The following is a 12,521-nucleotide window of genomic DNA, read 5'->3' on the forward strand; positions in this document are numbered from 1 at the left end:
ACTGGATTTCCTCACTGCATCATGTGAGTATATCTAGAGGAAGAGTTGTAAATATGGACACCCTTTCCTGATTTTGACTTAAAGGTAAAAATTGTATATTTTATTCCTTCATTAACATCTACCACAAGTTCAAGAAATTACGAGAGGCGGGGCAGTGATTAGTATCCATTATTTCTATTTGAAAATAAAGATTTAAAAAAAGCTTATAAAATGGAACTTATAAAAATGGGGTGCAAATACGGGCATCTGCAAAAACATGCAGGAAATCTTTTGAAATATTTTAATTAACTGGGTTAAAACAAAATGGCTGTGAGCCCTATGTGACTCAACTGCTGAGGTCGTAAGTCCCCTAGAACTTAGAACTACTTAAACCTAACTAACCTAAGGACAACACACACATCCATGCCCGAGGCAGGATTCGAACCTGCGACCGTAGCGGTAGCGCGGTTCCAGACTGTAGCGCCAGAACCGCTCGGCCACCAGCGGCCGGCTGGGTTAAAACAATGAATATGGTAGACTAGTCTACAAAAAGCAACTTTCGTACATTTATGCATGTAATCTGAAATTATTTACTGAAATCGCAAACGTAAGTAGGTCCTTGAGCACAAGCACAATGTCATTGTGCCCACATTTGGCAGATAACACATTTAATCCACACCCCTCCTCCCCTGCCTTGAGAGAACTATTCGTCTCAAAAGAGGCAACTTGCATGCTTGAGTCTGGCATATCCCCATCGTTCACATCAAATTATCGCTGTCCACAAGATGAGGGCTGCAAGAGCCTGAAGAATCCGATGACGAATCAAATAGTTTCCTGGAACAAATTTTCTTTCCTTGAAGGCCTTTGGATTTTGCACCTCTGTCTGCAGGGCGGCCTCTAACCCCAGAAAAACTTAACGATCTCTTCTTGACAGCACTTTTGTCAAGCGCCTTTGTCAACTGAGCTTTCTATGGCGTTCCAGTGATGTGGCAAGTGGTTGCTAAATTTCGTCCCCGCGTTGTGGTCCTCTTCTTAACGTTGGGGACAGGAGATATGTCGATTGGTGAAACAGCATTTGTTGAAGTCTCTGGAGATCTTCCCTGTGTTTCAATATCTTCATCAACTGGCATATCTATAGCTTGATGTAACTATACATTAGGATAACTCGAAGAAGAAGCAGATTGTCGCGATGGTCCAGAGATAGCAAGTAGAGGAGCATGTGATAGAGAAACATTAGATATATGGTCCACCATGGAGAAAGTATTTCCTGCAACCAGGTATGAAGTGAGCCTCGGTGAAGATGTAACGAATCATAGATTATACCCCAGTGAACACAGAGCTTCTGTGAAGTTTGGAAGGAGGAGACGAGATGCTGGCAGAATTAAAGCTATGAGAACGGGTTCTGAGACGTGCTTGGGTAGCTCAATTACTAGAGCACTTGCCCGTGAAAGCCATAGGTCCTGAGTTAGAGTCTGGCTGTGGCACGCAGTTTTAATCTGCCAAGAAGTTTCTACACTCAAAGAATTTTTGCTCCATCTCAAGGAGATAAGAAACTAGCTGTGTTTCGAGGTCTGCATTTAAAATCGGTTTCCTTTCAAGCTTTGTCTCTTAAACTGCTTGCTCAGCAATTTTATCATGTTTAAGAAATCTCTGCAATGTGGTGCGAGGCACTCCGAATGTTCTTGTAGCACCTTTCGCAGAAGCCTCCTTTGCTTCCACAACTGCTATGGCACGTACAATGTGAGATTTATCCCACCGATGCCTCTGGTCCTTACATTCATAGCGATTCTGCGTTCTCGGCGTTCTGCAAGGACGAACAAAAGCACTAGGGTCTATTATCGCAATATGAAAATTCTGATGTTTGTTTGTTGCTGTGTGAGTTGTATATATGAAGTTTAGACAAAATTCGTCCAACCATTTGCCCATAATATTATTTAAATGTTTTACATTGTTTAAGAGAAGAGATGGAGTAATTATGGGCCCTCCTTAAATAGGGGCCCATTTTTACACCAACCCAATGGGCCCATATTCACACCAACCATACTTAAGCAACATGAACAATATAAAGTCTAACCTAAAAGCGTGTGTAACGTAAAACGTGCTTCTAAAAGTAGCTTAGGGTTCCGTTATTCCGGATAACACTGAGAAATTGCTTTAAACTAATCAGAATGAAATAAAAGAAAACGATTTCACTTACGTGCCAAACGTTTACATTCCTGAACAAACACCAATTCACACAATAACCGAGGCTGCAATTATACTGCTTGAAACAATGATTCCACGTGTGCACTCCTGCTGTCTATTAACAACAGGCACCATTTTCTGTCCCGGTCGCCAGACTGCAGCACTTCCCATATGCCTTCTTGAGGGATGCCCATAATTACACCTCTGGCCATATTTACACTTTTTCCTCTACTAATCTCTTTCGCACGGTATAAAAACATTTCATTATTAGTTCTATAAATAGTGACGACACAACAGCGAGTTTGGACTTACGTGTACCAAGGAAAACAAACAAAAAACTCAAAACAGCATTTTCTGCAACGGAATAAGTTTTTTAATAAATTGTCCAAGTGGATGAAAGACACATATATTTAAAAACGGACAAAATCGTTCTTCGTAAGTAATGCACACTATACAATCAAAGATTACTTAGAGGTCTTAAAATAATGGTTAATAATGAGAGGTGATAACTACAACACGTTGTCACATTACACTACTGTAGTGTTATTGCGAGAAAATTATGTGAAAAGATCTACAGTGCATAACTGCATGACAGTGATGTCTTGTTCAACGTATCACTCGGGGGGGGGGGGGGGGGGGGGGCGTTGGTACGCTAACTCGGTTTTTCAGGTGGATTGAAGGGAGGACAAGATGGCGTCCGGGGACTGGAGACAGTTTTTCCAGCGGTTTCTACTTACTTCCAGGGGCGTATCAGTATGATAATGGTTCCAGAGTAAACACCGGGGATCCCTGATGTCTGCAGTGATGAAGAGCAAAGCTATATGCCCACAGAGTCAAAGAGCATTGCACAAAGGGGACCAACCGAAAGAGGCAATGCAGTTATTTGAACAATGACAACATTTTAGGGAGGCTGGAATTCTCTCTTTTCATCCAAACAGAGGTATTTTTCCTACCGTTTTCACAGATAACTTCGGGCGTATGCCCACGGACGACTGACCGTCCTATCCTCATAAAGGTGTAAACATATATTCTGTATGTTCGTACCTTTTTGAGATGCTTATTTTCAGTGTATTATGATGACAAATACGATAATTTTACAATATCATCTCTCGATAAACTAAAAAAATAAAATAGAAGTATTCTGAGGAAATCCTAAGTTTCGTCCCAATCTACATATGAGTTCTAGAATTACGTTAAGACGTGTCTATAGCTTCTAGTACTGTACATTTCACATCCTGACCACGGTAAAAGTTCGCGTATGCGTGCTCCGATGCAGAGGCGTGATTGCATGCTATTCTTTACACTCCTGCTTCTTCCAGCCATTTCATTTGATCACGGCGTATTAGTCCGGAACCGTTTAATAAGTATGATTAATTCTGTCGTCAATCTATTGCGTTCGAGTGCCTAATACAATCTGACTCCCTTTTTGCGAGAATTATGAGACATCCCAATAATCTAAAACTCCCTAAATAGAGAAGACGATGTATTCCACGAGACTAACACTAAAGAAAGAGTGTACAGATTGTTGATATTTCAGTATCATGGTCATACCTCAGCGGTCACAGAAAGCCAGCCAATGACCGATTTCGCTGGATCAGGTAGCACTAGTCACTAGTCATCCTGCAAAAGCTATGTGTGTGTGTGTGTGTGTGTGTGTGTGTGTGCGTCGGACGTACCAATGAGTGAGTCGCTTATAGCCGGCGTTGTTGTTTCAGTTGTTTCACTTTGTTTAATTAGAGCACTAGTTCGTAGTTTGTCTTGTTTTTGGCGTTTTTAGCGTTTATTCACTTCTGTTAAATTTCAAACTACTGCCAGTGCGACGAGTGGTGCAAGTCCCACAAGCAAAGTAAAACAGAGAAACAAAAGCGTGCTGTATGGCCAGGTCCGCGAATTCGTTTAGTCGGTGAGGGACTACTTTGAGAAATAAAAGGAAAAAAGATCAGCTCTTATTTCCTTTTGGTCACACTGTAAATGGAACTGCTGCAGCTTTGTAACTAAGCTATTGTACTGTTTTAACATTAGGGAAAAAACAGCGCAATATAGACTCTGATGAGAGTGGCACAACACGGCTGCAGACAGCAGAAGAAAAGTGGTGAGGTATAGCAAGTACCAGCTATGGTACATTTTTTCAGAAAAACGGTGTTCATCAATATACTGAGCTATTATAAGAGAAAGTGACATTCCAACTATCATAATTGGTTTTGTGACTTCAGAAAACGAACTTTTTAAAGCCAGCAACTTTTCACTATCTTCAAAGCACAAAAGCATAGAATTTAGTTATTTAGTTCCTGAGACTGGTTTGATGCAGCTCTCCATGCTACTCTATCCTGTGCAAGCTTCTTCATCTCCCAGTACCTACTGCAACCTACACCCTTCTGAATGAACCGGCTATAAGCGACTCACTCATTGGTACGTCCGACGCACACACACACACACACACACACACACACACACACACACGCACACACATAGCTTTTGCAGGATGACTAGTGACTAGTGCTACCTGATCCAGCGAAATCGGTCATTGGCTGGCTTCCTGTGACCGCTAAGGAGTGACCATGAAGCGGCGCCAAGCGGAAAAATATGGACATATGCCGCATACTCGAAGTGTCAGGAAGTCGTTTCTGAAAGTATTTGTATGGAGTGTAGCCATGTATGGAAGTGAAACATGGACGATAACCAGTTTGGACAAGAAGAGAATAGAAGCTTTCGAAATGTGGTGCTACAGAAGAATGCTGAAGATAAGGTGGGTAGACCACGTAACTAATGAGGAGGTATTGAATAGGATTGGGGAGAAGAGAAGTTTGTGGCACAACTTGACTAGAAGAAGGGATCGGTTGGTAGGACATGTTTTGAGGCATCAAGGGATCACAAATTTAGCATTGGAGGGCAGCGTGGAGGGTAAAAATCGTAGAGGGAGACAAACAGATCAATACACTAAGCAGATTCAGAAGGATGTAGGTTGCAGTAGGTACTGGGAGATGAAGAAGCTTGCACAGGATAGAGTAGCATGGAGAGCTGCATCAAACCAGTCTCAGGACTGAAGACCACAACAACAGTTCCTAAAGGGTGTAAAATATTAAATGGAAAGGAGAGATATAGCTCCACAGCGGCGCATGTGATGGATCATCAGTGTACCATTCAAAAGTGTATTGTGGCTTCATGAAACTTGTTTCAATACCAGCCATTCAGTACCTAGGGGCTGGTGTGGTGGATCGCCCGAGGGGACACTGGTAGCGCTTGATGTAAAACGAGGGCAAATACGGTTTTACACGGAACTACATCACATGGTTTTGCACTAAGCTGTCTGTTAATGTTTCTTTTAAAAACTGTAGGTGTTTATGTAGAGCGATTCCATACTGGGGCGCTCGCTTGTATCAATGATAGCTATTCACGACGAATGTCTCTGACCATTTGCTGGGGAACCGAAGGACATCTTCCTAGCCGAAAGGAGTGACCGAGCGGTTCTAGGCGCTACAGTCTGGAACCGCGCGACCGCTACGGTCGCAGGTTCGAATCCTGCCTCTGGCATGGTTGTGTGTGATGTCCTTAGGCTAGTTAGGTTTACGTAGTTCTGAATTTTAGGGGACTGATGACCTCAGAAGTTAAGTCCCATAGTGCTCAGGGCCATTTGAACCATTTTTTTGACGTCTTCCTGCCAGGGGGTAAGGAAGCGCCGCCAAGCGGAAAAATATGGACATATGCCGCATACTCGAAGAGTGTTGTCTTGGCTGCAGGACTGTGTGTATTTTGGGCTTTGCTATTGTCACTGACTTGTTGACATCCTTGCGGGTAGATCATCGCTTGAAACCAGCAGAATGGCTTGGGGTGTTTGTTGTTGGCACTGACACGCCTGTTGGAATTCAAACTGTCAGACACTCAACCATCTGGAGGAAGCAAACTAGCTTGGAACCAATGTCACCTCAGAATTATGGACTAAATGCTCAGCTATCATCTCTAGCGAATGACAGCAATTTTCAATTAGATAAATAAGTGTTGTGGTCCTGTGCATCGAGGTCACCTATCAAGTTTTTGAGTAGTTTCTCTGTGGCTGACCTGATTATTGTGTGGCGTATATCAGCTCGTTTGTTTCTGGACTGTACCGTTTCTGGCTGTTTTGGGCACGTTTCGCGACTTGTTGCGAACGTGCGCTGATCCTTAAATTTCCTATTGAAAATGTTGGCGTGGCATCACGCTATTGCAGAGTGCCGTGGCTTGTTAGTGTCTGCACAAGGGGCGCCTTTTTATATTGCCTAGGTATCTGCATGCTTGAGTAATGCTCTAAAGATTTTTTGCGTTTATATTTCTTGTACTCGCGACATTTTCCCTACTCGTTGGTGCAAGTGTTTTGTTGTTTTTATGGTACTGGGATTAATGCAGGGGAGAAAATGGTTGTTTCATATTTACTATTGTATTAAATTCAATAGAGACCATGGAAGCAGGCCTTGCTGTATTGTCCTGCGTGCCGAGTGGAGCTAAGTTGACACCTAAAAAGAAAAATAAAGTAAAAAGTATCTTGTCTGCAGGCAACGACGTATTTGGATTGACATTACAGACATGCTTCGAGTGGGCATTCTTGAAGTCTAATGAGCTATTTTGTAACGATCTGATTGAGCACAGCCTGCTAGTTTAGTTGCTATAGATTATTAATATTACTGATCTCGCTTGACTTGAAGTTCTTGGTACCAAGTTGTCAATACTGTCTTGACTCCCTTAGGTATTTCTTTTTAGGCACTGCCATACTTATACAATTGTTCTGTATGTTTAACCTCTGAAAATGTTACTTAATCGTTTTAGAGTTAGTTTTTTGCTTAAATGCCAATGACTCTTCCACCTTCATTGTTACACTTTGCTGTTAACAAATTGTTTTGTTTAAAATGTAATAAACCATTATTTGTGGAAATAAGATTTAATTTGCGCAGCACCTTAACACTCCCCAACCGGCTCCATGCCTTAGATGCATAGTGAAATTTTTCAGAAGTTATTCGAGACATTGCTTATCACAGATATGGCAAGGGCATTAGCCATTGTTTCGGATAATGCTACGTATCTCTCAGGTGTTCGTAGTTAGATACAAACTTCCACTACAGAAGAAAGCGACATTATTCAGTGCTTAAAAAGATAAAATGTGTATCTCAGAATGAATCTGAAGCGGGCTAAATTGTTCGACATTGTGGCACAATCTAAATAAAAACCGCAAATTCCAACAAACATCATTCATGATTTTTTTTAAAAGCGTGAAATCGTTCGGCTTCTTCCACAGCAATGTTATTTCAAAGCTGTTGAAGGGATGTGGGTGTAAACAAAAAATTTACGTAGCTGCGGGCAGCAAACGATTTATCATCTCTGAAATTGAGAAGCTCCTTGAGCAGACTGTCAATTAAGTGATTAGGAAGACCGGAACGGATACTTTGTACAGTGCTGCAAGTATCATCAGAGAATCTGCCAAAAACTAAGGCGTTGGTGAAGAACGCTCGGTGACTTCCATTATATACCAGGAAGGGAACAGCGACAATTTGAGCGGTGCAGAAGGTAATTATTAGAAAAGAGATTCTCAACAACGATATGAGTGGTGTTCCTGTATTAGCGAAGCTACAACATACTCAGGAATTTAAAAGGGGAGCATGCCATCGACCAAAATATATTCTGACAGCGACATGAGTGGTGTCTCTTCATTAGCGTAACTGCAACACACTCAGGAATTTATCAGGGGAGGACATCACAGACCACTCATCTCACTGTGAGCCCACTCTGCAGACTATAGCTCTTATTTAATAACAGAGTCGTGTCACTTGTTGTAAAGTCCAGGTATTTCACAAAGAATAAGTTATGATTTTTCGGTAGTATTGCTAAAATATTTCGCATCTCTTCTGTGAAGAATAAGTAACTTTACGGTATTTCAGCACACCAGATACTAAAGCGATCATTTCAGTTTCTCGAGGTTATGTGTTACAACTGGTAATTATAAAGTAATTCACACATACAAATGTGATATGCATATTGACCAGGTTCATGTCTTTGACGCTAGAAAAAGCTAGGAGTAGCGTCCGAGCGAGGGGCGCCACAAGGCACCGTGCGGTGACAATCCCAGTCATTCATCTCACAGACTGTCGCTATAGTATATGAAATTATTACCTGAAATGCTGAAAGAAGGATGTATCTTACAGTGTTAAGGACGTGATTACTATATACCTACTCACAAGTGAACATCCACAGGTGTAAATAAACGATCCTGCTCCTGCGATGATGTAGAGGAGTATTTATTTTTCTGTTTTTTACCAATTTCACTTTTTAAGATCACATCCGAAAGGATAATTTAGTATGCTGCGTTTAGAAAAAAAAATCTTCGAAACGATGATTCATAAGAAACGTGTTTCACATAAAAGTTGAAACTTCATTATCGTTCCTGACAACTGAGTATACGACTTTCGTAGTAGTCTGAAATTTAGCAAAATACCATATCACTATTAACTAATTCTGAAAAATAAAAGGTTTTGCTACAACATAAATTAAAGAAGCTTTCACACCACATCCATCCATGTGTAAAAATCTCGATTTCTGACATACCATTTTTGGAGAAATAAAAGCTTTACGCAAGGTGATGTCAAAGTATTTTCAACATATCTCATTAATTGTCTAAACTTTCATTACTGTTGTAATTATTTCTATTAATTACGTATGTTTTATGTTACGAAGTGTTGTTTGACGTTTTAAAGACTTTTTTTTGTTTATCATTTCACATACATGTATTTTGTTATCTGAAACTTGTAAGTCACTCATTATTATGATACAAGTCATTACAATATTTACTATCAGCTGTAAAGAATTACTTAAAATATAATATTTTTACACCACGCAAATAAAAGAATCGAAATTTCTTCATATGATACATTCGATGGACTTGACAATACCAAACAAAGTTCAGCAAGGTTCGAAAAACCTTGTGGGCGAGCCTCTAAATATCCTCATTTGTGTCAGACGCATTTCAGTATATTGGAAGACCTCGGAGTGGAGATTTTATTATGTAATAGTGACTGCATGTTGATTACATTGTTTGCCTAGTGGAGACTGACATCAAAATTATTCTGCAGAACTAGATCTGAAAATCTTCTCACAAAGCTCTTCCAATATTGAATGACGATACGTCTAACTGCTTTTCCTTTCCCATCAAGCCTTTGGGATTACCAGATGAATAAGTTCCTGTTGGAATAATTTCTTCGTAGTCAGGTGCGACACTGAAAACAGTTTTCTCACACTGACCACCATCATTTCCATAGTATTAAAAGAAAATAATGAAGGATTTGGAGCCAGAATTGAAGAAGGAACATTTCATGGCCTTAATGCTCTTCTGGCAGCATTAAAATCTATGAAATTAACGTTTGACCATCTCAAGAGATAATTAAGAGAAGTTTTCTTACTCAGTGTGGGAAAAAATCTATATTATTGTTTGGTTCTTGGTGTGCTCAATATATTTGTTTCATCATGATCGTTATTTACAAATAGGAATATTCCCTTGTCAGTCAGATGTGCTCGCAAATTGAGACCAGAACGTCTCTCTGTCTCACACGAGACAGTGTTTCGTCTTAAACCAGTCGAACGTTTGGAGCAGAGGTACTACACATGACCAACATTTGGCGTGACGATGTTTCACACCACCTTCCTGATAACCAGATTTCATATGTTATTTCTCTACAGCTGCCTACCCTCGCTCACCCCTTCCCCACCCCCTCCTCCATTCTCTTCAACACAATTCAATTCATCGACCGCATTGGTAAGACCTTGGACCGTGATTCGGTATGACGACCTTTTAGCTTCTGCTTAAGACAAATGCCGGAATGGTTCGACTAAAGAAGATACGGCCAATTTCTTTCCACACCAACAAGATTGAGCTGGACCTCGTCGTCGACGGATGTTAAGCTCTCAGCTTCCTTCCTGCGTCTACAAACATACATTTTAACAGTGGCCGGGGAACTCTGAGCTGTTGACAAATCAGAAATTGGTAGAAACTACAGTTACGAGATATCGTGTGCACGTTACTCCCAGGGAACAATAAAAATGTTGTAAAGTACTATACGTAAATCGATCCAGCCTTGACCATGAAGCATTAAAGATAAGTGTGATTCAGAAACAGCACATGTCACGTCTTAAAAACAGGCAGCGGAATATTCACAAACTTACGTAATAAACAGCTCAGATAACGTTTTGCAGCACTCTCATGACATGTGTATATATGTTTTTTAAAACCCTGAAACTCTTGGCTCTATGATCTTCTGACCACAATAAATACCTGTGTAATGGAAATAAAGATAAATATTCATGTTGTAACCTCTTATCAAGACAATATTCATTCCGCTCAACTGATATTACTACATCTTCAGCCGCGCGTGGTAGCCAGGCTGTCTAGGGCTCCTTGCCACGGTTCGGGAAGCTACCCTCGCTGGACGTTCGAGTCGTCCCTCGGGCATTGGTGTGTGTGTGTGTGTGTGTGTGTGTGTGTGTGTGTGTGTGTGCGTGTGTGTGTTGTCCATAGCTTAAGTTACCTTAAGTTAGATTAATTACTGTGTCAGCCTAGGGACTGATGACCTCAGCAGTTTGGTCCCATAGGAACTCACCACAAATTTCCGTTCCTACTTCTTCGCCGTCTTTAACAGAACTACATTGCCAGATTTTATATGTTATCCCAAAAATTCAATTTCCTATTCAGATTTCTGCTGCTACTTTTACAGTTTTGTAGCTCCCTTTTAACAATTCGGTTTACACTGGTTGTCAACGTAACAACTCCCGCACCCAGACTGCTTATGTTAAATAGCAGCCAATTGAATTCCACATTTTCGCTCGAAGGGGTCTCATACAATACCAGCAAGGTTATGCAAGACAGCAACGCCTTAGAGAGTATGATACTGAGACGTTACAAAGTGGCTGTTTAAACAACGCAGTTTATTAATCACACACCACAAAACTGGTGTAAAACACTCGAAACTAACAACCTACGGATAACGTGGTTCACCATGTAGCACATATTTGGGATGTAATGAGGGCGGTAGTGCATAAAATGTCATACCAGATACCTCGTACTCAGGGAGCGTCTAAAAGAAATAATATCATACCAAGCGACACGTTGCAACTGCTGGAGTCGTTTGAACGTACTAACTAATAAATGATTTCCTAATTTTCAAAATGATGACATAAACAGGATTATACAGTATTTCTTCGGTGGCGAAATTCCCCGATAAATCAAAAGTGATAGTGAGAAATCCGGTATTCTTATTACTGATTGCTCACTTATCGGTATTTGATTCAGTGAAGTCTATGTCAGCATATTATCACTGACAGCTGGGCTATCGAGCTTTTGCGTTACGTGAGAAACATCTTTGCGCTGCACTCGGAGATAAAACCAGGTTCTCCAATACACAAAAGTTCAGATTTCCAATAGTACGACGATAACTTTACCGCTTGCAGCCCATTTGCCTCCAGGCTGGAAGTTTTGTGCGTCACATATGCACTGGTGTAGCCTCTTCAGTCAACAATCTCGCAACACTGAGACTTAGGAACTTTGCTTCAGTCAAAAGGAATCATTTAGAATTTTTAATGTTATTAAGTGCGGTTTCATTGGGTTTAGTAAAAAGATCGAAACAATTACAGAAACTTCATTTGCGAATCCCCTTAAATTATACGTAACCTCATAACTTTGCCTTTAGTGTTGTTTTCGTACTGTGTTGATCTAAATTGAGTTACTCATTACAGACTTAAGGCAAAACCAGTTAGTGGAATCGTAACATATACGCTAGTGATAATTAGTTTTAATGAAGGAAGTGTCATGACATAATACAGACGTGAAGGGAAAATTTCATTTTCGAGAGCACAACAGAGGAAGGAAAGCTTAGTGACCGAGAAGAAGATAAATTCGCTGAATTTATTATTCAGCTTAAAGCATGCCTTATCATAGCAAAAAGGGCCACAAGGCAAACCAAACGTGTAAAATAATAGAAGGAACATACTTCTTCACTGTTTTCTGTTACGGGCTGTGTCTACGAATGAACACTGGAAGATTCTCGCAACCGGGAGTGTCGTCTTTCACCTTGGAAGCGTCATTAAATGTTCTATAATTGTCATGTGCAGGGTCCAGTTCGTGTTATTGTTCCAAAGAAATGAGTTTTCACTCGTAATGTCTATGGAACGTTTTTACGTGACTAGGTTTATTCAATGTCGCTGGCATTTGCTCTGCACAAAATGTACTTCCATGTGATAAATCCATGCATTCATCCGGGATTAAGTGTCAGAGTTAGTTGATGAGCATGAGGAGATAAAAACGAACATTTTGGAGTCACAATCATCGGATTATACTGTTGCGGAGTAAT

Source organism: Schistocerca serialis, chromosome 5, assembly GCF_023864345.2.
Source record: "Schistocerca serialis cubense isolate TAMUIC-IGC-003099 chromosome 5, iqSchSeri2.2, whole genome shotgun sequence".
Lineage (NCBI taxonomy): Eukaryota > Metazoa > Arthropoda > Insecta > Orthoptera > Acrididae > Schistocerca > Schistocerca serialis.